This window comes from Triturus cristatus, chromosome 10 (assembly GCF_964204655.1).
Source record: "Triturus cristatus chromosome 10, aTriCri1.1, whole genome shotgun sequence".
Taxonomy (NCBI): Eukaryota; Metazoa; Chordata; class Amphibia; order Caudata; family Salamandridae; genus Triturus; species Triturus cristatus.
In genome coordinates this window covers 703,186,064-703,209,448 of record NC_140593.1, presented here as the reverse complement: position 1 = coordinate 703,209,448, position 23,385 = coordinate 703,186,064, and positions in this window count along the sequence as shown.

Here is a 23,385-nt window from a genome sequence, read left to right as displayed (position 1 = left end):
TTTTTGACATTTAAGTCTATGGTCTCCGAGAAGTATTTAAATTTACAATATTTTCTTTTTTAGTTTTGGTGCTTTGCATTTTTTGTTTACTCTTTATGGTGGGACAAAGTGACATAGGGTATACATTACTAATATGTATATTATTACTGTTCCTGTCATACAGATGCTCTGACAGATGCATCCATATATTTGTCTATTTAGACAACAAGGTACTTTAATATGCTGTTATATAAGCAAAGACAACTATTTGTACTATGCTCTTCCCTTAGTGCCTCATATTTTTAGCTTTTACCTTTTCTGGACTTTGGACCTGAGTTAGAACTTTGCAGATGGAGTACTCTGTCACAAATATTACTAATACCCCATCCACTGTATTACAAGTGCCACATAATATAATGCACTTGAAAATATGGAGGATGGGATAGGCTTCTTGTTTTTGAGGGACCATAGCAACCATAAAACTCTAAATTGGGCATTTTGATTTAGGAAAAGGCTTAATTGATGCCACATTTTGAACATTCATGCTCTCTTACATCTTAGCTAGTGATTCTATAATGGTCTTAGTGATATAGTCAAATTCTTCTCTTTTGACTGGATATCTTTGGCATTTAAATAGCGTTTAAATGTATGTGTACTTTTTAGTCCATGCACAAGGAAATATGAGTATGTGTATGTTAGTTTTCTGTAATCTTTGTGTCCCTGCATGGTTAACAGTGAATTACAACATGTAATATTTATTTCATATTCCTGCTTTGCTGTACAACTTTTTGTTTGTAAATATATATGTTTTTAGATTGTTTATCTGTTTATTTTTTACTTCCTGCATATTTGTCATGACTCATGATGCTACATACACTTATTCCGATGTTTGGCTCTGAGTGTTTCTTTATGTCTATGTCAAAAAAGGAGTCATAGTGTGCAAATTGTGTTTGTAAGAATGGTTTTGAATACAATAATGCAATTCAGTCTTAATGTTTGTATATGTAAGTAACTGATGACTGCGAATTTGTGTTCATGTGTGTGTCTGAGCATGCCTCAATTGACAAGTCTGAGACGAAGACAATGGTGCTCTGCAAATTCTATTTTTCTAAGTTTTAGAGCTGATTTTATTATTTATCTGATGTATGTTTATATGCTTTTGTTTATATAGATGATTGTCATTAGTGATGTCACTGGTGAAGTAATGAGTTATGTCATCAGTGATTTTACAAATGATGTAATCAACGATGTTATGTTTGATGTCAAAGGTAGCGCAAGGATACGGCATATCTTATGGTTCAAGCAGTCTTAGTCAATGCTGATCTCATAAGTTATATAATCAATGTTGTCACTTATGTCCTCATTGATTTTGCATATGATGACATTCTAAACACAAGGGAGCTGACATTTATGGTTTGTACCAAAAACCATAACTGACGAATTTCAGTAACTTAACTAATTTGAGCTTGAACCATGACTTGGTTTTGAACTGTGGTTTTTCAGTGAAATTCAGTATTTTCTAAGTGTCTGCTTGAGAAGCTATTCTTTTAAAAATAAACCTAAAAGGTACCTACATCCTGCCTCCTCTCTTTCCTGACTTCCCATTGGTTCCTTTGCGTGCCACTTACATTTCTGTTGGCTGTAGCATATTTCCCTTCATTTACCAATGCTTGTTCCTTGTCAGTTTCTCCTATCAGTTTCCCTGCCGCTGAAATACTTTTAACATCCACTTTGGTGGAATTATATTTTCATAAAGTTTTGCCTTTTACTATTGCAGCATATTTATATAATAATGTATCACACGGATAGATTAAGTAATTTGCATAGAATCAGAGGATGTTGCGATGGGATCCCCAGCTCTCGAGTCAGCAGCTCTGGCCGCTGCCCCACATCCTCTCCACTCCTGTGTTATCTGTCAGGGAGATTTTTCCTTCTCCAGGATGATGATTGATGAAAACAGCTCTTTAGTCATTACATAGGCAAAACCGATGCATCACAAATGCTTGTTTAAAGAGATTGGGCTTCACAATAAGGATTAACATGTCATGTCTTATACTTGTATAAACATACTTTTAAAAATCACTACTTTCTTAGCTGATTGTTTTTTTTCCTGCTCTGTCTGTATCTCAGCTGGTATTGATCTGTGTTGGATACTTATGCCTCATTGACCCTTACAATCATTACAGTCAACGGTTCTCTGTGATTACTTCTAGCTTTGTACTTGAGTGAGTCATTCTATTTGTGTTCTTGGTTCTTTGTTGGGCAACCGATGGCTGACAGTTATTCCTTCCTTCAGAGTGATAACATTCTGTTTAGTAGCCTGGAGTATGTATTTGACTGAATGCAAGTGTTTATGTTCCTGGACATGTGTTGGGCGCATGCTATTCTCAATGTTTTTCCCCTTCATTGTTGTCCTCAAATCTCTGTGATTAGTTCAATCCCTCACTATACCTTTGTGTACTGTTGCTACCATTGGGTCATTTTTGCAAATCCTAGTTTTGACCTTGAGTGCTGATGTGGGTGAGTAGGGTGTGTGTGTAAACTTGAGCCTACAGTGGACACCTTCAGCCTCACTGTACTGTTTCTGCTATTGAGGCACCAACACAAATCCTTCATTATTATACATTGCTACAGACCTCATCTGATTTTAGGGAAGTTGGTTGCTAATCACACACCAGGGAGGGAGGAGTTAAATTCCCTCGACAGTGGCTTGAGAGACATAATAAAAATGAGTAGTCCCTTCCCCACCCTGCAAGACTATAAAAGTTTATACAGCATGCTTCAGGAGAAGAATCGAGTAGGAAAGGGGGCAAACATCGAAGGGCTTCTATCTTCCACCATTTATGAGTGTAAGGTTGTTGGTGAAGGACTTCAGACATGCCTTAGGGCAGTGGTTCTTAACCTGTGGTCTAGGAACCCCTACAAGTGCACGAAGCCAGTTCTGAGTCCGCAACTGCTTAGAAAATTAAATAGTATTAACAGATTCATAAAGTGTATGTAAATGAAGAAGCAAAATGTATAAATACAAATTCTGGAACTTTTTGTAAATGTAAAGGAGTTTGAAGGTGGAAGCTAAACATTAAATTAGTATTCTCACATTGATTCATGGGAGCAGTTCAGCAAACCGAATGAGGAATGGAGAATGGGAATTTAGAAAAGCTCCGACTTTCCTTTAAAAGTTGTAATTTTTTTTTCTTATTTGTGAATGAAATTAAATATTGTATCATTTGTGTATTTTTTTGATGAATGCTTGTTTTTGTATTTTTTTTGTCATAAACAAACAAAACTTTATTCAGCCAATAGGAAAATATAAAATATATAAAAAGATGTACAATACATTGTTTAAGAATAGTAGAATCACATTTATTGGTCTACATAAATACACTTCAAAAATCCAATTACACAAAATTTAACAAGGATACACTTTCAAAGACAAAAACCTTATATGGTCCACCATGTCTGAGAATAAGAATCATACATAATATATGGCTAAAGGGTTATCCCAAAATCAGAGACATTGTACCTGATTGATTACAGTAATTTATGCTCTACACCAACACCATAAGATTTGACAAAAGAAAAGACATTTAAAAACCCTTAAAACACAGTTGGGCACCGAAGTAACAGTTTTACATTTAAAAAGAGAAAAGAAAAACATAACTTAGAAGTATTAAAGAGGAATCTTATTATCATTATTTTGCAGTTCACATCATCAAAAATGCTTCTTGTAATGACTCAGTGGAGATCCCCAGATTCCAATAATGATTTAGTGGGGTCAGTGGGTTCTAGTAATGAGGTGGAGTCCACAGAAATCAAAAGGTTAAGAGCAAGTGCCCTAGGGGAATCTAACCATTTATATCCTTGTCTGGTTGGCACTCGATGTCTTCATTTGTTGCACCATCCGCATCTAAAGGATCCAAAACAGATTCCTGCCTCCGTGTAGTTAGACACTGAAGTCGCCTTGAATTTTCGCTCCATCTTTACAGACCAAACATTCTTGCACCATCCGTGGTCTGAATTTGATGAAGCCAAGAAAAAAGTCAAAAGAGAATTTTCAGACCCTTTTTTCAACAGCAGATGGCAGCATGCCCCTCATTATGTAGGTGAAAAAAGCCTGGTCCTATAATACAATTGTCTACCGCCACCATTGTCAATTTTTAACCCTGTGGGAGGACAGTACTCATTCTAAGGAAAGGAAGGGTGCAAATAGTGTGCCTCCCATGTCCACAGAGCTCCCTTCCAGTTCTCAATCCATATATTTTGGTTTTACCGGCCTTCGGTATGTTAACACAATTCTAAGTGCTCAGACAGATCCTGGTTCTCACGGTAGATTTCAAGTAACCCACGATAAAAAAGATACAATCGGCCTTCAGCAATTGAAGGAACAGAAGTGCAGGGCCTGCCTGGTTAAAATTCAGCTTCTTTAATAATGGGTCTAAAAAGTATCTCCGGGGCACCTCATAAAAATTGCAGAAAACATGAAGTGTAGCAAATCCTGTGGAGACACTCCGTTGCAGCCACTGGGTGCTAACACTTGACCTCTACTGCACCCTTTAGGCACAGCAAGCAGGAGGTGAAAAAGTCCAGACGAAATCTGGACAATAAAAACCGCTCATATATAGACCTTGGCCCGGGGACATAAGGCTCGATAGATGGGCTTGTTTTTAACATCAAGAGTTTTCGGACCCTAGGTTTCCTCGCCTCTCTCTCATCTCTTTTTAGTTTCCTTAAACTAACGAAGGCTTTCTTGACTAACTCTACATCCTTTTTTTACAATAGATGCAGGCTTCAAGAATAAATCCGGGCGCCCCAGCTCTTCGAAACTACGTTTAATGTATTTAAGCCATGGTATGAGAGACGTGTGATCAAGGCTCATACATTCAATTAGGATCAAGCGACCGAGCGCTAGATCTTTATTCAGCCTGAACTTGAGCCAAAATACCAAGGGGCGTGTAGTAAATAAGTGGGCATAGAAAGGTATCCTCTTGAAGAGCAGTTTAATGAGACAGAGCAAGCACAAGAACGGACTCTCCACGACAGAAGCCAACAGCAACTGTCTAAGAAGAGAACGTAGAACTCACAGGGCAGAGAAGAACATAGAAGGATAAACATTCCATAAGCACAGAAACACTAAGCATGTACTACACATCTTCTTCCCTTCTAAAGAAAACAGAAACAAAACAAAAAAACAAAACAAAAAAAAACACATCAGCAAACAAAATCTTGCAAGTAGGTTGGAGCCCTCCTAAAACGTGGAGTGCGATTAGAGACCAAAGGCACAGGTAGAGGAATAGGAATAGATGTTGACGAATCTCCAGCACCCCCAACCACCAGAGGTGCAGCAGCAGCAGAGTGAGACTCCGAAGGCAGAGAAGCCAAAAGATACCCACTGCTACCTTCTTCAGAGGAAGAAGATTCCACAGGAGAGCCTCCAGGACTTTCCAAAGAAGCACCTCTCCTATACAAAGCTACCCGCCTGAAATTCCAACATTCCCCATTGTTAAGAATGACACAATGATCCAAAACCTTCTTGACCGTAAAAGGACCCTGAAATTTTGACAACCCTTTGATTATCCTGCCCCTTTTTACCTTGACCAAATCCCCCACACAAAAAGGACGCACAGAAGAAGTAGGCAGCAACGCAGCAAGATCCTTTTCCCCAGCAACCACCTTCTTCATCCAGGCTGGAATCAATTTAGAGCCAGGAACCCGCCCCCTCATCATTTGAAAAGGAGACAGCTGACCATCAATAAGAGGTGTAGTGCGATATGCCCACAACATTTCATTGACCATTTTCCGAACAATAGAACCATCAGAAAAAGCCATCTGTATGATGCCCTTTACCACCCTATTGGCCCTTTCACAAATCCCATTGCCTTGTGGGTTGTACAAAGATGTGCGATGGTGAGATATCCCACATCCCAAGAGAAAAGATTGCATATCAGAAGAAATCAATTGAGTACCATTATCAGTTATGATTACAGAAGGAAGACCCTCATCCTTGAACAAATTTCCTAAAAATCTGATAGTAGTATCGGTAGTGATATTGTTGGTAAATTCCACAACTAACCATTTTGAAAAAACATCCACAACCACTATGGCAAATCTGTCTCTCTCGTGTAACTCACCCATGGGACCAATAAAATCTAGACAAATGGTGTGCCACGGTGAACCTGGATTAGGTAGATGCCCCTGCGAAGTACTAGGACAAACCTTGAGTCTCTTTTCCCCTTCTCTGCATGTTGGACAATTCTCCACCCAATCCACAACTTGAGAATCCATGCCAGGCCACCAGAAATTGTCTTTGAGACGACGCTGAGTAAGAGTTTGACCTAAATGCCCCTCATGTGCCAAGGCCAAAAGTTTGCTCCTCAGACCACAAGGAGGTATGAACCTCTCCCCTTTTGCAATAAGATTATCCCCAACTAAGGAGAGATCATCCAAGACCTTAAGAAAAGGACGCACAGAAACCGACACCGCACTCTCCCTTCTAGAACCAAGTGAAATTAATTTGATAACCTCCTGTAATATCCCATCCTCGTCGCCAAATTGTAGTAAATAAGTGGGCATAGAAAGGTATCCTCTTGAAGAGCAGTTTAATGAGACAGAGCAAGCACAAGAACGGACTCTCCACGACAGAAGCCAACAGCAACTGTCTAAGAAGAGAACGTAGAACTCACAGGGCAGAGAAGAACATAGAAGGATAAACATTCCATAAGCACAGAAACACTAAGCATGTACTACAGGGCGCAAAGCCAAAATATCACTAAGAAAAGGAACCCCCATTTCCTCATGAGCCATTCAATTCGACAAACCACTTGGAGCGCCCAACAATTGCTTCAGGAAATTATTCTCAACTACCTGCAAGGTGTCAGTGGCGATGTGCCCCCAAATTTCACTAATTTTTGCCTGATAGACTTTCAGCATTGCTGTAGTTGGACGCAAAATTAAAAATAGCAGCATTTACCCGCACCATATCCCCCTTTATCTTCTCAATAGGTGGCCCCCAGTTCAAACAATCATCCAATAGCACCCCCAGATACGAGAAGACAGTCAGAGGAACTTTCTCAGGGCCAACAGTGAAAAGAAAACTTTTCTTAGGCCTCAGCCCTACCTGCAATATGTTTGATTTTGAATGATTAATTGCTAGATCACGCTCAGTCATAAATTCTAGAAAGGCGTCTAACAAGTATTGAAGACCCCTGGCAGTTCTAGCTATAAGAACAGCATCATCCACATATAGTAAGCCCCCTATACCCTACATACAGAAAATCTGCCCCTGTGTCTATCAAAGCCCCATCCAGATCATTTATGTAGAGATTAAACAAAAATGGGGCAGAATACAGGCCTGCCGTACGTCTCTCCTGATCTCAAAATCCTTGGAAACACAAAGATCCTCGGAAAATATGACATTGGCCTTTGTGGCCCTGTGCAGGTCCTTAAGAAAGTTAACAATATTGCTCTCAACCCCCATGGCCCTCATGGACTGCCACAGTTTAGCCCGGTTGACACAATCGAAAGCGGACGAAAAGTCCATGAAGGCCAGATAAATAGTTCCAGGGTGGGCAATCGTGTACTTACTAAGTATCATGTGAAGACTGAGGCATTGGGCCATCGTTGACCGCCCCGGGCTGAAATCCAAATTGGATATCAGAAATAATCTTGTGCTCCTCTGCCCAGGAAGATAGTCTTTCTAGTAACACCCTGCCCACTACCTTTACTACTGACTCAAGAAGGGAGATCGGTCTATAGCAAGAAGTGCTATTACGGTCCCCCTTCTTGAGCACAGGCACGATGGTTGAGGTGGCCCAGAACTCAGAACATCCGTCCCTAGCAGCTGCATTAAAAACGGACAAGAGAACAGGCACCCAGAAACATGGATCCAATTTAAAAAGGTCCCGTGGAATGCCATCCGGGCCTGGGGCTTTATTGATCGTTAATCCGGCAATTCCTGCCTCCACCTCATTCTACTCGAAAACCACAACTGGGGCCTCGGTATCCAACTCAAGTTGCTGAGTTTGCCCCGTAAGACTTTGAAACATGGTTTTAAAATGGGTCACCCATTCCTCCTCTGCTTCTTGCTCAAATAGCGGTCTATTAACAATATTTCAAAACTTTGCACTATCCCTAAGAGTGCTTGACTCTAACAGCTCCCTCCATACCTCCTCCTTCAGGGCACCATTGCATTTGGCCAGTGACTGTTTGTACTCATTACGGTGGGCACGTATCAGGGGTTGGTTTCTCTGGATTATTTTTAAAACCTCCCTCAGCTTCCTTGCCGCCTGGGAAGAAGATGAATCCAGCCATCTAGGAGTTAGGCTAACTACTTTACGGGCAGGAGCACTTAGGAGTTCACCCACTTTGATGGAAATAGAGTTAAAAGCGCTAAGGACTTCCCCTCCGGATGAATCCATCGAGGTGAAAAGCGCTAGTTCTACAGCACAAGAGTCTCTTCCTTTACGGTTGAAAACATCATGGGAAACCTGGGACCACTTGAGCAGTCGCCGACCATCCATTGGTCTCAGTGTACCCGTTCTCGCCACCCTTGGATTTCTAAAAATTATAGGGCTACGGAGTTGCACACAGAGCGGGTTTTGATCGCTATAAGTGCTTTCCAGGATGGTAAACCCACAAAATAAAGACTGTAAAATGGATGAAACTAAAATATAATCTATAAAGGAGCCACTGCCTCTCCCTTTAAAGGAGGGGATGAGGGCTTTACTCTGCGGTACAGAAAGAGACATTCGTGACATCAAATCGTATTCATTTAATATATTGTTCAGTAATTCCCCCTGAGTGCGGTGCTCAACATGGAACGCCGTCATCAGGGGGCAGCCCATATTAGCCATACATGTGGACCTGGGGTCTCCACATGGATGAATGTTAAAATCACTCAGCACCATCAGGTTATGTGATATAGCTCTACAGGACTGCCTTATAAAGGAACCCAGTAGGGTAATACTACACACTCCCTGTGTGCGATTGGTCGCATTATAGAAGTTGATCAGGCCCAACTTGGTATCCCCCTGTTTTAATACCAACGTCTGGAGCCCTGGGCTATTTGACGGAAGAATCTGAATCCGTCAATCCACCGCCAAAGATATGCAGATAACCAGACCACCCTTAGCTCTTTCACATACGGACGGGGATGCTGGAACAAAGAAAGCCTTGAAGCCCTCCAGGAATAGGCTGCAGTTCACCAACCACTTCTCTTGGAGACAAATCACAGATAATTGTTTCACGAACTGCACCCAAACAGGATCCTGAAGCTTATCGGCCAAACCTGCAATGTTCCACGAGAGAACATTTTTGTTATCTGGGCAAGGAGCCCTGTCACTTTGCACCATGGAAGCATTCTGCTGCGACATTGGCTCCGCAGAGGCCACTAAAGGGGCCTGAAGTCAATCACACTCCTCCAGTCTGAATAATGTAGAATATCTGTTAGATAACTCCTGGGGCAGGGCAAAGTGCTGGCGAACTACTCGATTTAAACTATATGCAGCTGGGGGTGGCTGTTGTCCCTTTGCTAAAGGAAATCTATGTTGCCACCCCTCCTGAGGGGCATCCGAATTACCATTCCACACAGGATCTACTTTATAAAAAAAAACAACTGTAAAGCCTTTACAGAGGACCCAGCACTGGGAGGTACAGAACTTGAATCCCTGAACAGAATTCTCTCAGCGAGATGCGAACTGTTAAAATTCACAATAACACAGTCACCCCCACCGAGTTTCTGAGAGCTATCCAGTTAACCTGGCACACCATGATGATATTTTGTGCTACCCTTGAGCCCACAGAAGTGTTATTACTTATCCAATGAAGTACTTTGTTTTCAAGTTGACAGAAATCCTCCTTGGTACCTGATGGGAGGGGTGGCACATTCCCCAGAATCACTACATAGGGGGTAGATTCAGGTGGGAGATGGATAACTGGTAGACTCTTTAACTCAACCACTGACCTCCCATGAAGTGAAGTCAATAGGTACTTGTAGGAAAGTGGATTATTAGTAGGTAGGGATATTCACCTTCAGCTAGTAATAGTACCACAGTCACTAATAGGGCGATGCATGTCACAATAAATGAATCCTTGCTCAACCCTTGGTAGATTGGCAAACAAGCTTAACTTTGGAGACAGGTATGTAAAACAAAGCATTGAATATCAACAAAATAGTAAATAACTAAAAGACACAACACAATAAAAATCCAACAGCAACTTATAATTACAGAGAATATTTATATCTTTAAAATGACATCAAAATGTCAAAAATCCAATATAGGGAACTAGAGAAATTAATTTTTAAAGATTAAATAAAAATTTAGCATTCTAGCACCAAAAATCTTAATGTGCCAGTTGTGGCTATCTGGTTGTGCTGGACCGGGACAAAGTCAATGTTTTTGGCTGAGGGCGATTGAGTGTGGGTCAGATAGGTTGAAGGCAAGGTCCGAGTAAAAGTTTACTTTCGGGCTTTGTTTTCTTCTTGCAGCTTTTCTCGCATTGTCAAGTCCTTGGGTTCCTCTGATCTGGAATTTGATTTGACGACGGCAGCATGCTGCAGTGTGATACCTTGCTGAGCCTCTGGAAGTCTTTATCCTCAGCTCAGTTCTTTCAGCGGGACAAACCAGCACCATCAGGCCAATTCATGAGTTCACGATGGCGGTTAGACTCTCGATGTCGAGCCAGTCTCCTCCTGGAGCCTTTCAGAAAAACTTTGTAGAAAGTTTCTAAACTTTCAGATTGTTTTCCATGTTGGTTCCTTTAGGTAGAGAAGTGTCCAGCAGAACCAGCCAAGGATTTAGAGACTCGAGATTGTGTCTTCGTGGCTAGGACTTAATCTCCCACAATGCCCCTGTGCAGTCCCAGAAAATCTAGTTGTAGCTGCTCAGCAAGGGTAGACCTCCCTTTGACTGCTGCAGGTGACTGACTTCTCCCAGCATTTTTGAAACTTTTGCTGATCAGGGAGTACATTGCTTTTCCTTTAAGGCAGGCACAGTCCTTTCTTTGTGGAACCTTGTGAGTGCAGCCGGTGCAGTCTTTCTCAGTCAAAATCTTCTGTGGTGCAGTCCAAGAAGCACTGCAGTCCTTTTCTGATGTTCCTAACAGTGATTTGAAGAGCTCCTGCATCTCGCCCATATTTATCCTCCAATCTGGATTGGCAAGAAGGGGGACACTCCAACCAATAGGAGCAAAGCTACCCCCCCCCCCCACTGCAATGACCGCATCTTGCAAAGTGTGGCATATTTTTGACCCAGAATGCACTGTTCTCCCAAAAATCAAAACAGAGAAAACCTCTTCTTGATGTGTCTGTGTATCCCGCCCCCAAAGGTGTGGTGTGGCTAAAAACGTACTACACTCCCCTTCCAGCCCCACTCCTAATCTAATTATTGGGGTTCCCATTTGGCAAATATTCTCCCCCAAATGGCTGTATTGTTTCAGCCCCAGGCCTCTAAACACCTACTCAGGGATCAGCTTGGCTCAGGCTGTCAAAGGCTGGTCAATTAGAAGAGGCTGCTACTGGGCTGTTTTAGATAACATCAGGATAGTAAGCCCTAAAACATTTTTCCTGTAATAATTATAATCCGAATGTGGCAAGTTGCAGGATTTAAAAAATATTAATTTTGATACTTTGAATGGGATTGCTAGCTATCTCCCATCAAAAGTTAGACTTTGTTAAGTTTAATGAAGCCTTCCAATATTTGGCTACAGGGCTATCAGCACTACAAAAGGGAAACTCAACTTCAGCTGTTTGTCCCTCCCATGTGATACAAAATATCTGTTTATTGTCCTTGGGGGGCACCTAGGGCAGACATTGGGGATGACATATAAGTAATAAAAAGGCAGTTTTGGACTTTGGAAGTACTTTTGATTCCAAAGCCGAATTTGGACATAGTTTAATTTTAAAACCAGCCTGCAAGATAGTCCTGGCATTACAATGACACCAGACACTACAACAGTGCAAACTTAAGTGAATTAAGTCCACTGGGGTCTCTAAAACTTTGTGCACAACCATATACTAGGGACTTTCAGGTAGGTTGTCTTGGCCAAATAGAATTATATCAATTACCATATACCTTTAGAGGGCAGAGCTCTTGCCCTTGCCCTGGTTAGCAGAGCCTAGTGCACTTTTTTTTTTAAAGTTCAGAAAGAGTTTTATTGAAAGAAAAAAGCTCAAATGTTACAAAATAAGACAAAAAATAAGAAAAAGATAACAACCAAAAGCATATATCAGGTTAAATAATGACAATAACATATATTATAATATAAGGTATCCAAAATTGAGAACAATTATGAGGAAAAACTGGCACTTGGTATAAAATAAGGCATGAAAAAAGGGTAATGAGATATGCATTACAATCATAAGAAAAGTTGAGAAAAAGATAAAAAGGAGTATCCTGTTTGACAAAGAACAAAAAGTCATGGAGGTTTAAGGACTTCTTGCTGTAACGGGGATAAAGACAGAGATGTGCGAGCACTCATATGAAAAAAAAACTGTAACTGGATCCCATAGTTCTCGCCGCTTAGAAGCTAAGGTTAAGGGGTAAACAAAGGTTGTGTCTAGTCTATGATTGTAGCAAACTGCATACCACCAGGCTTTATAAGATAGTTTGGTGTAATCCTTCCAATTTTTAGTTATTTGCTGAAATGCTACTGCTAGTAGTAAGTCAATTATTCTAATGTAGAAAGACTCCCTAAAAATATGTGAGAAAAAGAAAAGGGATGAGTGGAAGAAAAAATCTTATTAATTTGAGACCAAACCTGTTTCCAGAAACTAAGAACAAGGTGGCAGCTGAAAAGCATGTGAAAAAGATCCGCACATGATGAGGAGCAGGACCAACACTTGTCCGTGGCATCTGGAAAATGATTGCTGAGGGTGAGTGGTGAAAACAATAAACGATTATAAACAAAAAATAGTGTTTGAGTAGTGTTAGCAGCTCTAGAGGATCTACGAATCTTCAACCACAATTTGTCCCATAACTCAATAGGCCAAGTGGTTACAAGATCTTTTTCCCAATCCTTCTCTATCGTGGTTTTAATGCGGGGAGAGGATAGGGTGTTAGGAAGGCATATATCTTAGAAGCTTTAGAATGCTTAAGAAGTAAAGAATTCAACGAGGATGCATCAGAGGGCGCAATACTCGATGAAGGAGGTACAGCAAGATGAACATCGTAGGCCTGTTGTAGTGCGTTTGTCAACAACAAATATTTGGCCCGAAAAGAAAGAGGTAGGTTGAAAGAAGTAGCAGCCAAATCAAAGGGAATGATCTGAGTATGGTGAAGTAATTGATGCACCCAAATAAGGCCACGCATTCTCCAGGATTTCCAAAAAATTGGTTTATTGTTAATTAAAATAGACGTGTTATGCCAAATAGACTGATCAAAGAAAGATGAAACAGGCAAACAGGGAAACATTTTGGAGTTATATTTCAGAATAGGAGTCGATAAAGACGGAGGTCTACGAGAAAGCATAAGATATTCTTTGAAGGAAAAGGGGGAAATAAAGGAATTTTCCAAGGTCAACCAAAGAGGAGCGGATAATGAAGAATCTTCAATCCAATGTGAGATTTGATGTAAAAGGAAAGATTTGTGATATAAGGAAAAGTTTGGAAAACTCACCCCTCCTTCTCTTTTAGAATGCATTAGCTTAAACAAAGACATACGAGATTTTTTATGCCCCCACAGAAAGGAAGATAGAATAGAGTTGATTTTCTTGAAGTATTTCAAGGGGATAGCAAGTGGTATGTTGGATATTGTAAATAAAACAATGGGAGAGAGCATCATCTTGATTGTGTCCAATCTTCCCCACCACGACAAATAGAGAGGATGCCATTTATTAGTGAGAGTGGTTAGTTTTTGTACGCAATCCTCCATACATTTAGTGATTGTACCCGAAAGAGAGGAGTGAAAAGTAAGGCCCAAATATTTGATAGAATTAGGGCTCCAAGTAAAACCTGAAGTAGAAAAGTCATCCTTGAAAGTCACTTTAGTGAGTGGCAAGATTTTGCACTTGTCTATATTTAGTTTATAACCTGATACTTGAGCAAAAGAATGGACTTCGTCTAAAAATGCTGGAAGGGAGGCATCTGGTTGGGAGATGAAACGTAAGACATCATCAGCATAAGCTGCCATTTTAACAGCAGAGTTATGAAAGTTAAAACCATGTATGTTATCATTCTGACGGATTCGCAAAAGGAAGGGTTCTAAAGTAAGGTTAAACAGAAAAGGTGAAAGTGGGCAACCCTGTCTAACCCCTCTCCCCAGTGAAAAATAAGAAGATAAGCCCCCATTTGCCGAAATTGCTGCTCTAGGACGCGAATAAAGGAAGGAAATCAGGGAGGAGATTTTCGGACCAAAACCAAACCACTGCAGAGTTTTAAACAGATATGGCCATTCAACCCGATCAAAAGCTTTTTCCGCATCCAAAGCTATGGCTGCGAGGGGATGGGAATAATGTGAAGTTTTGGAAAGGATATCAAAAAATAATCTAGTGTTATCTGACAACAATCTGCCTTTAACAAAGCCGGACTGTTCTTTCCCTAAAAGCGTAGGTAGTATAGACTCTAAACGCAAGGCTAATGCTTTGGAAAAAAATTTATAATCAATATTTACTAGAGAAATAGGGCGATAATTTTTACAATGCTGTGGATCTTTACCCGGTTTCGGGATAATACAGATAAGAGCATCAGAGAAAGAAACAGAAGCGGAACCAGTGTGAAGAAAGGTAGAGAGAAGCAAATGTAATTTGGGGACAAGCAAAGTTGAAAAACAGGAAAAGAATTCAACAGTAAAGCCATCCGGCCCGGAGCTTTCCCTTGCTTGAGAGTGTGAAGAGCCTGGAGGAGATCTTTATGTGTAAGATCAAATTCTAAAGAGGAAAGGTCTGGAGGAGTTTCAAAAGGAGAGGAAATGCTTGATAAAAATTGGGAGATGGACTGTTCAGATGAAGACGTTTCGGAGGAATACAATGTTTCATAAAAATGTAAGAATTCTTGTAAGATGTCTTCGCTTTTGTTTTTCAGTGATCCATCATAACCATATATAGATTCAATGTTAACTTTGTTTTGCTTCACCTTTAAATAATTAGCCAACAATTTTCCTGCCTTATTCTGCCCACCATGGAATTTGGTGCTAGATTTTAAGAGAAAATTAGATGCATTGAATGTAGAATCTTTGTTAAATTGAAGTTTGGCAGAAACGAGTTCGCTTAAGCAATCTTTTGATTTAGATGTATAATATAAGTGTTCTAGTTGCTTAATTTTGGAAAGTAGAACATTGGTGGCTTGTTGGGCTTTCTTTCTCTTACGAGAAACATAATTAATGATGAAGTCTCTGGCTGAAGCTTTAAAAGCATCCCAAACTACAGGAAATGGAACATCGTCCGTATGATTGAGTAAAAAAAATGTGTGGAAAAGGGATGTAAAAGAAGAAACAAATTGTACATCGAGAAGGAGAGTGTTGTTAAAACGCCATTTTTTAATGGATGTAGGTTTTTGTAATACATCCAAAGAAATGGAAACTGGGGCATGATCCAAGATTAAGATGGAGCTGATGTCAGAAGAAATAAGGGACTGAGTGAGGCTATGTGAAATAAAAAAATAATCTAGTCGGGATTGAGTTTGGTGGGGGGGTGAAAAGAAAGAGTACTCTCGCAAAGTGGGATTGCAGAGTCTCCAGGCATCAGTGAGTTTGTATTGTACAATGAGGTGAGTAAAAGATTTTTGCGACTTATGTGGAGTGTAAGCACTAGCTGAGTGTCTATCCAAAAAGGGGTCAAAAACATCATTGCAATCACCCACTAGAATGAAGTTATCTACATAGTGTTGGGTAATTAGTGGGGCTAAGGAGGTCCAAAAAGAGGCATCACCACTCGTGGGAGCATACACATTTAAAATGGAAATAGGAACATTGTCTAGAATAAAATTAACCAACACCCATCTGCCTGAAGTATCAGCAAAATGCGTTACTGACTTGATTGGAAGAGATTTTCTAAACAGAATTAAAACACCATTACGTTTACCATCACCTGGGGAAAAATACACATCACCCACCCAACCCCTTTTTAGTTTAGCAGATTCATCCGCCGATAAATGTGATTCCTGTATACAGGCTACATCTGTGTTAAGTTTTGTCAAATGGGATAACACTCTGTCGTTAAATTGGAGAATGTAAACCTCTAACATTCCAAGTAAATAATTTTAAAGGCATGAAACAATGTTAAAAAAACATACCAGAAGACCAGTTGAAGAACAACCATGAGAAAAAAATACATGTAAAGCATATAGGCATATTGATAAGAGATACCAAAAATAAAAGAAGCTGATTTCATAAAAAACAATGCAATAAAAGCCAGTTACATAATGAAGGAAAAAGGAGAAAATAAAACAGAAGAGAGATAGCGAAAATATAAGCAGCAAAAAATGAAAATGAGAAGACTGGATCAAGAAGAAAGGACATAAAATCTGCTGAAGAGAAACGTAACCCAAGGAGAAGTGAGGAACTAAGGAGTTTGAAGAAGAAAGAGAAAGAAAAGTAAGAAAATAATAGCAGAAGAAGAAGAGCAAAAAACTTACATAGTGTCGGGAACAAACAAAAGGAGAGGAGGATGGAGGCCACATAGATCAATGACGGGTCATAAGCTCCAAAGGGAAGGCAGGGAAGGAAGACAACCGCAACAAACTCCAAGGACACGAAGGTGGGTGACGATATGAATGAAGAAATCTGTGCGAAGGAGGAGAAGGGAAAAATGGTAAATATTAAGAACAGAAAAGACTGATGTAAAACAAACAACTAGTAAAACCGCATAAGCATAACGATCATGAAAAACCAACCTAGAAACATAGCATAAAAAATCTTAACATGAGATCAGTGAATGAAAGCTAATTATTAAGAACTGGAAGAAGCAGCAATGTCCATTCCAGTGGTAGTGTGAGAGTACAGAAAGCTCTTTAGTTTCAGCGGATCATCATAAGTAGTGGTCTTGTTGTTGAAAGTCACCTTGAAAAGACAGGGATGGAAAAGTCCGTATCTCGCTCCCATAGAACGCAACTGTGGTTGAAGTGAAAGGAATTCCTTACGCCGGTCAGCAGTGGATTTAGCATAATCTTGTGAGAAGAAGAGCTGATTACCAGACCAGGTGAGCCGAGGGAGAGCTTTGGCTGCAGACAAAACTGTAAGTAAATCAGTATATTCTAGGAAGTAGAGGATCACACCTCTCGGCCTTTTAACATGAGTAGCAGAGAACCCAGTAGGAGGAGGGCCTAAACGATGAGCTCTTTGTATATTGAGATTAGTGGTATCTGGCAGCTTGAGAATCTTTGGCAAAAAGGATTTGAAGAAAGTAAGGGCATCAGATCCCTCTGAATTTTCCGCCAGGCCATATATACGAAGATTGTTCCTCCTATTTCTGTTCTCTAAATTCTCAAGTTGTTTGTGGAGAGTAGAAACTTGGACGCATAATGGATTAACTTTGGCAACAGAGGAATTAAGAGTATCAACAGTTCGTTCTAGGAGGGTTACTCGACCATCAATATTTGACCACTTGTCAGATAACAGCTGAAGAGTAGTTTTGGTTTCCTCAAGAGTAGTTTTAGTTTCTTCAATAAAAGGGCGCAAGGCCCTAATTTCTTCCAAAAGGATATCCATCGTTACTGCTGAGGTTTGTTTGGGAGGAGAAGGTGGATCCTTTTTTAGTCTCTTGATTGAACCTTTAGTGGCGCCACTTGTCTGTGGAGCTGAAGTAGAGGAGGAACTTTTAGCAGAGGGATCAGAGGAGTCATCCATGTCTAGACACTGATATCTAGAACTCGTGTGAAGAAGAAATTTACGAGCAGTTGGAGAAGGCTTACGCAACTCCTTATATGTTCTACCCATAGAAGAAATGACAAAAGCAACTAGAGTATAACAGAACAGGTAAACAAACTAAATTGTATACAGGTAAGTGCAGTAAAGTTGAACGCTATAAACAAGAGTTATTTCTATGAGAGCCACACAAAGAGGTCAACCAAAGAGACAACAAGTTATATCAAAGAAAAAAAGACAGCCCAGCAGAAGAACAAGCAATATAGCTAGTTAATGTGCAAGGTTAGTAAAGTCGATAGAGTAAAGACATATGTGTGAGTAAGTCTGAGAGAATATACACTGTTGTGTAACAACAGTCTGGTAAACATGGCAAGAAAAGAAGAAAGTGTCATTTCTAGGTGCAGAAACAACAGTGGTTCTGGAAAAAAGAAATAAAAATCACAATAACAAAAGCGCTATTTAAGAAAATATGAAGTGAGCACTAGGTACACAAGCAAAAGTAAACTACATAAAAATTTAACAGGTGGTTTCTTCAGCTTGAAGGAACATGAATTACAATGAAAAGTAACAATGGCATGTAGAAGTATGAAGAAATCGGCTCTGCGAATATATAATTGAGATATCCAAGGCAAGTTATTAAGCAATGAAGCAATAGGCGGCAGAGGGTGTAGAGATAATTCCTTCTCTCAATGTAAGACTGCAAGGAGTATGATTCCGTCAGCAGCCTCACAAAATGGCGGCCGCCATTTCAAAAGATAATATCTCATACAATGCAGTCAAGTGGTAGATAGAAGCACGTAGCAGAGGAGTGAAAATAACGTGTGGCCCATAATTGCTTAAGTGCGGAAGAAAGTTGCTTCAAAATAATGTCCACACATAATGCAGCGTAGTTGTGAATGAATGATGACAAGCTGAGGTGAGAGAAAACCCAAAGCGCTTGAAAAACGCACTAGCAAAAGCCAAGACACTTGTGTAAAATGGGCATAGCGTGATGAATAGCAGGTTGACAAAGAAGAAGACTTGAAAATTAAGCTGCCAAAACTGTAGTCAGCCGAGAGACGTTAGGAGCGGAGCTCCGTCAGCGCTTACATAAAATGGCGGCCAAAACGCCGAGTATCTGCGCGTCCTGCATTTGCCAAGAAAAAGAATACCCACAGGCAGCCTCGGGTGACCAGAATCATAGTAAGAGCTCCACATCGGTTCCGAAGTTGAAATTCATGCTTTCCCCGATGAAAGTTGCTGCAGGGAGTCGCGTTGGGCTTCCCATCTTCCGCGCCGCCCGGGAGAGCTATGGAGACGCCGCCATCGTTCACGGGCACTAGCCACGCCCCCCCAGTGCACTTTTAGTGTAATTAACCATCATTATCAGTCAAAAAATGTGTGTGATCAGGGCAAATGGGATGACTTTTCTACAGTGATGATCTAAGTTGCCCTAACTTCTGATTCCATATCAACAGAAGTTTCACATTAACATTGAAAGGCCTGTTTTCTACATTGAGCTGTTTTGCACACAATATTTTCTCCTTGCTGCAGATGTTGTAATTTCCCAGAAGCCTTCATTTGTTTTTGAATAGTAGGAGAGGAAGCAACAGGAAAGATGACTCATGAGAATAATTGTCTGGACCGCAAATTGTGGACAATATATCTTTACAATGACTAATGTCTATAGGCCATTGCACAGATGTTAGAAGAAGGGGAGTTTACCTTATTTCCAGGAGTTTACTAAAATCCTGTTGGATGATGCAGAAGACTAAAGAAAACATGCTGCCGTCTAGAGTATTTTGTGTTTATATTAGTGCATATTCCTAGAGCAGGAGAAGGCTTTTCCTTCGAACTTCTCTCATTTGTACTTGCTGGAGGCTCAACTTTAAGTATCTCAATACCTCTCTTCATGGGAGGTATGCTTAAATTATTTCTTAGATGTCTGCTGATTTAGAACTGAGAATACTTTTCAGCTTGATATGCAATGGTTTAATGCTTATGCATTGATTCTCTCAACAGCAGTATTTATTGGGTATCTGTACTGACATCTTATTCTATTTTATGAAAAAGTCCTTTAGATTAGAGTACTTCCTTTATGGAACATGCTTGCTGTATTAATACAATATTAACTCTCATTCTAATCAATATTGGATTCTTTCTTATAATGAAATATCGATTATAGGGTTACATTGACTTTTAATGCTTATATTTAAAAGATTAATACTCATTAAATAAAAAAAAAAGATAAAGTTTTGAAAATAAAACCCTTTAATTCACACAAATGTTCTCTTTATTGGCTGTTTTCTGACTCTCGGAGCACGTTTGCTTGTTCCCTTTCTCTGACCTGTGTGGCCCTGTGATTCCTGGGGGTACCGGCTTCGTGTTGGTTCCTGCATCTCCCTCCCGCTGTCGCCTGCCATCGCGACCGCTGTGTGGGGGGAGCGCTCGACGGGACCACAATACCCAGGATCCCCTGGGATACGGAAGCAGGACTATCGCACTTTGCTCGCCAGGAGGCGCTACTTAACTGTCCCCGCCCCCCGCGTCGCGGGACACGCGCGGGCGCCACCGGGAGAAGCCCGGGACAAGGGCGGGACCGTCTGTGGCCGTCAGGGGCTGAGGGAGGCCGGGCTGGGCCGATTCTCTTGGTTCCCGATACAAGTTCCTCATCTGCAGCTTCGTATTCACAAGAGGACTTTCGAGATAACTCAAAGGAGGGGGCTCGAGGGCTACCCATTGTTTTGCACACAGAACCCCAGATACAGGTATTCATACTTCTAGTAGGGGGCCTGTCAAGGTGCATTGTTATTCGTGTTTCGCCTGTTAACTTGGGTTGATAGCGCCGGTTAGCACTCATTGTAACATTTCTATGGGCTTGTCCCAAGTGCCTTCTTGAGATTTAGTAGGCCAAGGAAGAAGATACACGACATTATAAGTCTGTGAGCCTGAAGTTGTAACATGGGTAAATCCAAAAAAAAAACAATTCGATCAGGGGGTGGAGTGAAGGGAACTTTGGATGCATTCATCACGCGAGCCGAATCCTTGTTGACCCACGAAATACAGCTAACAGAGCGTAGGCTGTCCCTTGATTCCCTTCTGGCACATAAACGCTCGTCGTTGGGGACAATATCTGAGTGTGTCACGCCAGGAGTAAGCACCCCAGCAGGCCAGGGACTCCCTGTCCATAGCGTAACCCAGTGCGTCACTACGGCACAAGTTCACACCAATATGCCTGTACGTGGGGAACGGGAGCTACTGATTTCGGAGGGGTCTGAAAACACCATCTACCAATATGAACTCTCCCCTGTGAGATTAGAGGAAGATTTGGTGGTAGAAACATCGGGAATTGGGGCAAAGGGAGACCAAGAGCAGGGGGGTATTACACCCGGAGGGGAGAGGGAGCCTAATGCATTAATAAGGAGGGAAAGGGAAGTGGTTACCCGCTCCGAAAAAGCGTTATTGGTGCCAGTTTCTCCCCTAGAAACAGCTGCCTCAGAGGTCACAAGGACCACGGTTATCTTACAAAGCAACGGGACCAACAAAAATAGAATAGATAACAAACCCAAAAGAGGTGGGGCTAGAAAAGAACCCAAAGTTGTTGAGGACGGGACTAATAGGTCAGCCTGCCAACACTGCGAAATTCGCTCTTCTGTAAATGGGGTGGAATGGTCGCGGGAGATAATGAAAACATTAGAGGCCAACTTGGAAGCCCTTTTTGCTAAACATCTGGGTCCCATAGTGGAACATATAAAGAGAATAGAGGAGAAGGTTAGTAGGCTTCTAGAACAGAATAGCGGTGAACCCCCAGTGCCCCCACTGAGCTCGAGACATGAAGGGTTAGGGATTGCACCTTGCCCTGTTAGTCCCTGTGAAAACAGAAGTAGGTTGGCAGGAAATAAGCGGAGTGTTGATCCCACTCCCAGTAAGGATAAAGGCACCCCCCCCTATTACTGTGCCCCATAGGCCACAACACGAGGGTAGTAAAAAAGGGCTCGGAGCAGCCAATAGCTCCCTAGATGATCAGGTGCATTGTACACCGGGGCTGCAGACGTTGGATTTACCCCCAGCTTCTTGTCCCTATACGATAGTCTTAGTGGGGGTTCCGGCCCAGAACCAGGATAGAGAAGAGTCCACAAGCTCCCTGATAAATAAGGTCAATCATTGGATGTATAATAATGTGAAGGAGTTTAAGCCACAGAGTAGCCACATCCTTATGGCAAGGAGGGTAGCCTGGGTTGGACCCTCTGAGAAAAAGTTTGCAGGAGACTGCGTTATTGTTAATTTCAGACACCCCGAGCTGGTAAAAGAACTGCTTATTTCCAGTTACGGGATTTTTGACAGAGGGACGAGCATAAAGATGCTCCCCCTGAACTTTTTTTACAGGGACTACTCAAAAGAGTCAGGCCAAGTGACACGCAGAAGAGGGGAAATTCCCAATACAAGGGCCAACAGACTGGGTTCAGTATCAAACAGGCTCATCCCGTTGTTTGATGCGGCAGTGATGGATGAACTGGACTGACTGGCCCAAGGTGCGAACAGGGAGATTCCCCCTCTCCCAGTTAGCCCAATGCTCAGGGATACTGTGGGTCCCATGAGAAATTCTCTTCCATCTGTTATCCCCCCAAATGAGGTTTTGCTTAACCCCTCAGACAAGAGTATTGTATTGGCAACGAGTAGTCTAGCAGGACTTTCTCCTCAAACACAGGCTATTCCAGCTAGGAGAGAGATAAATCACGAGGCTGAGGAACTTAGGGTGGTATCGTGGAATATCGCAGGGATCTCAACCAAATTAAAAAATAAGGAATGGTTGGATTTCAGTCGAAAATTCCACATTATCTGCCTACAGGAAACGTGGGAGATGGACAGTAGTGCCCCGCCCCTAGAGGGGTATAAAATGTTTTTTGTTCCTGCCCGAAAATCTATAATGGGCCGAGCTAAAGGGGGTTTAATAACGTACGTGGCTCTCTCCCTACAAGGGTCCTGGGATGTCCTGGGCTGGAGTTCGGACAATATCCAGGGTATCAGTTATTGCAAGAAGGGCTTAAAATTCGTTTTGATAAACTTCTATAATGCGGGCCAATCAATGCAGAGGTTGAATGAGCTCAAGGACAGATTGGCAGACTTGCACGACAGGGGAAATAGCCACCCTAATTTGATTTTAGTGGGCAATTTTAACTGTCACCAATGCCCATATTTGAAATGGGGAGGGGGAAAATGGGACTTTTGTCCATCCATAAAGGATTGGCACTTAGAGCACACAACGGAAGGCAGCGAACTAAGTAAGATCCTGGGCATATATGATTTAGCCCCTACGATGGACTTAATCAAGCCCAGGAACTTTAATACTATTAATCCTTCTTTTAAAGGCAGGGGCAGGGATACAATTATTGATTTTATCTTTGTTTCACATAGTTTTAAATGTAAGGTCATAGATTTTAGTATAGAAATTAGTATTTTTAGTGATCATAACCCTTTGGTGCTGTCCCTGAGGGATTTGATTTATCTATGCAGCCAAGCAATAGGATGATGAGGGCAACATTGGAAGCAGTAGACCAGGGAAGGCGTATACGTTGGACCAACATAGATGGGGAAGCATTTTATAAAAAACTTATTGCATCCTCAGAAAGTGGGA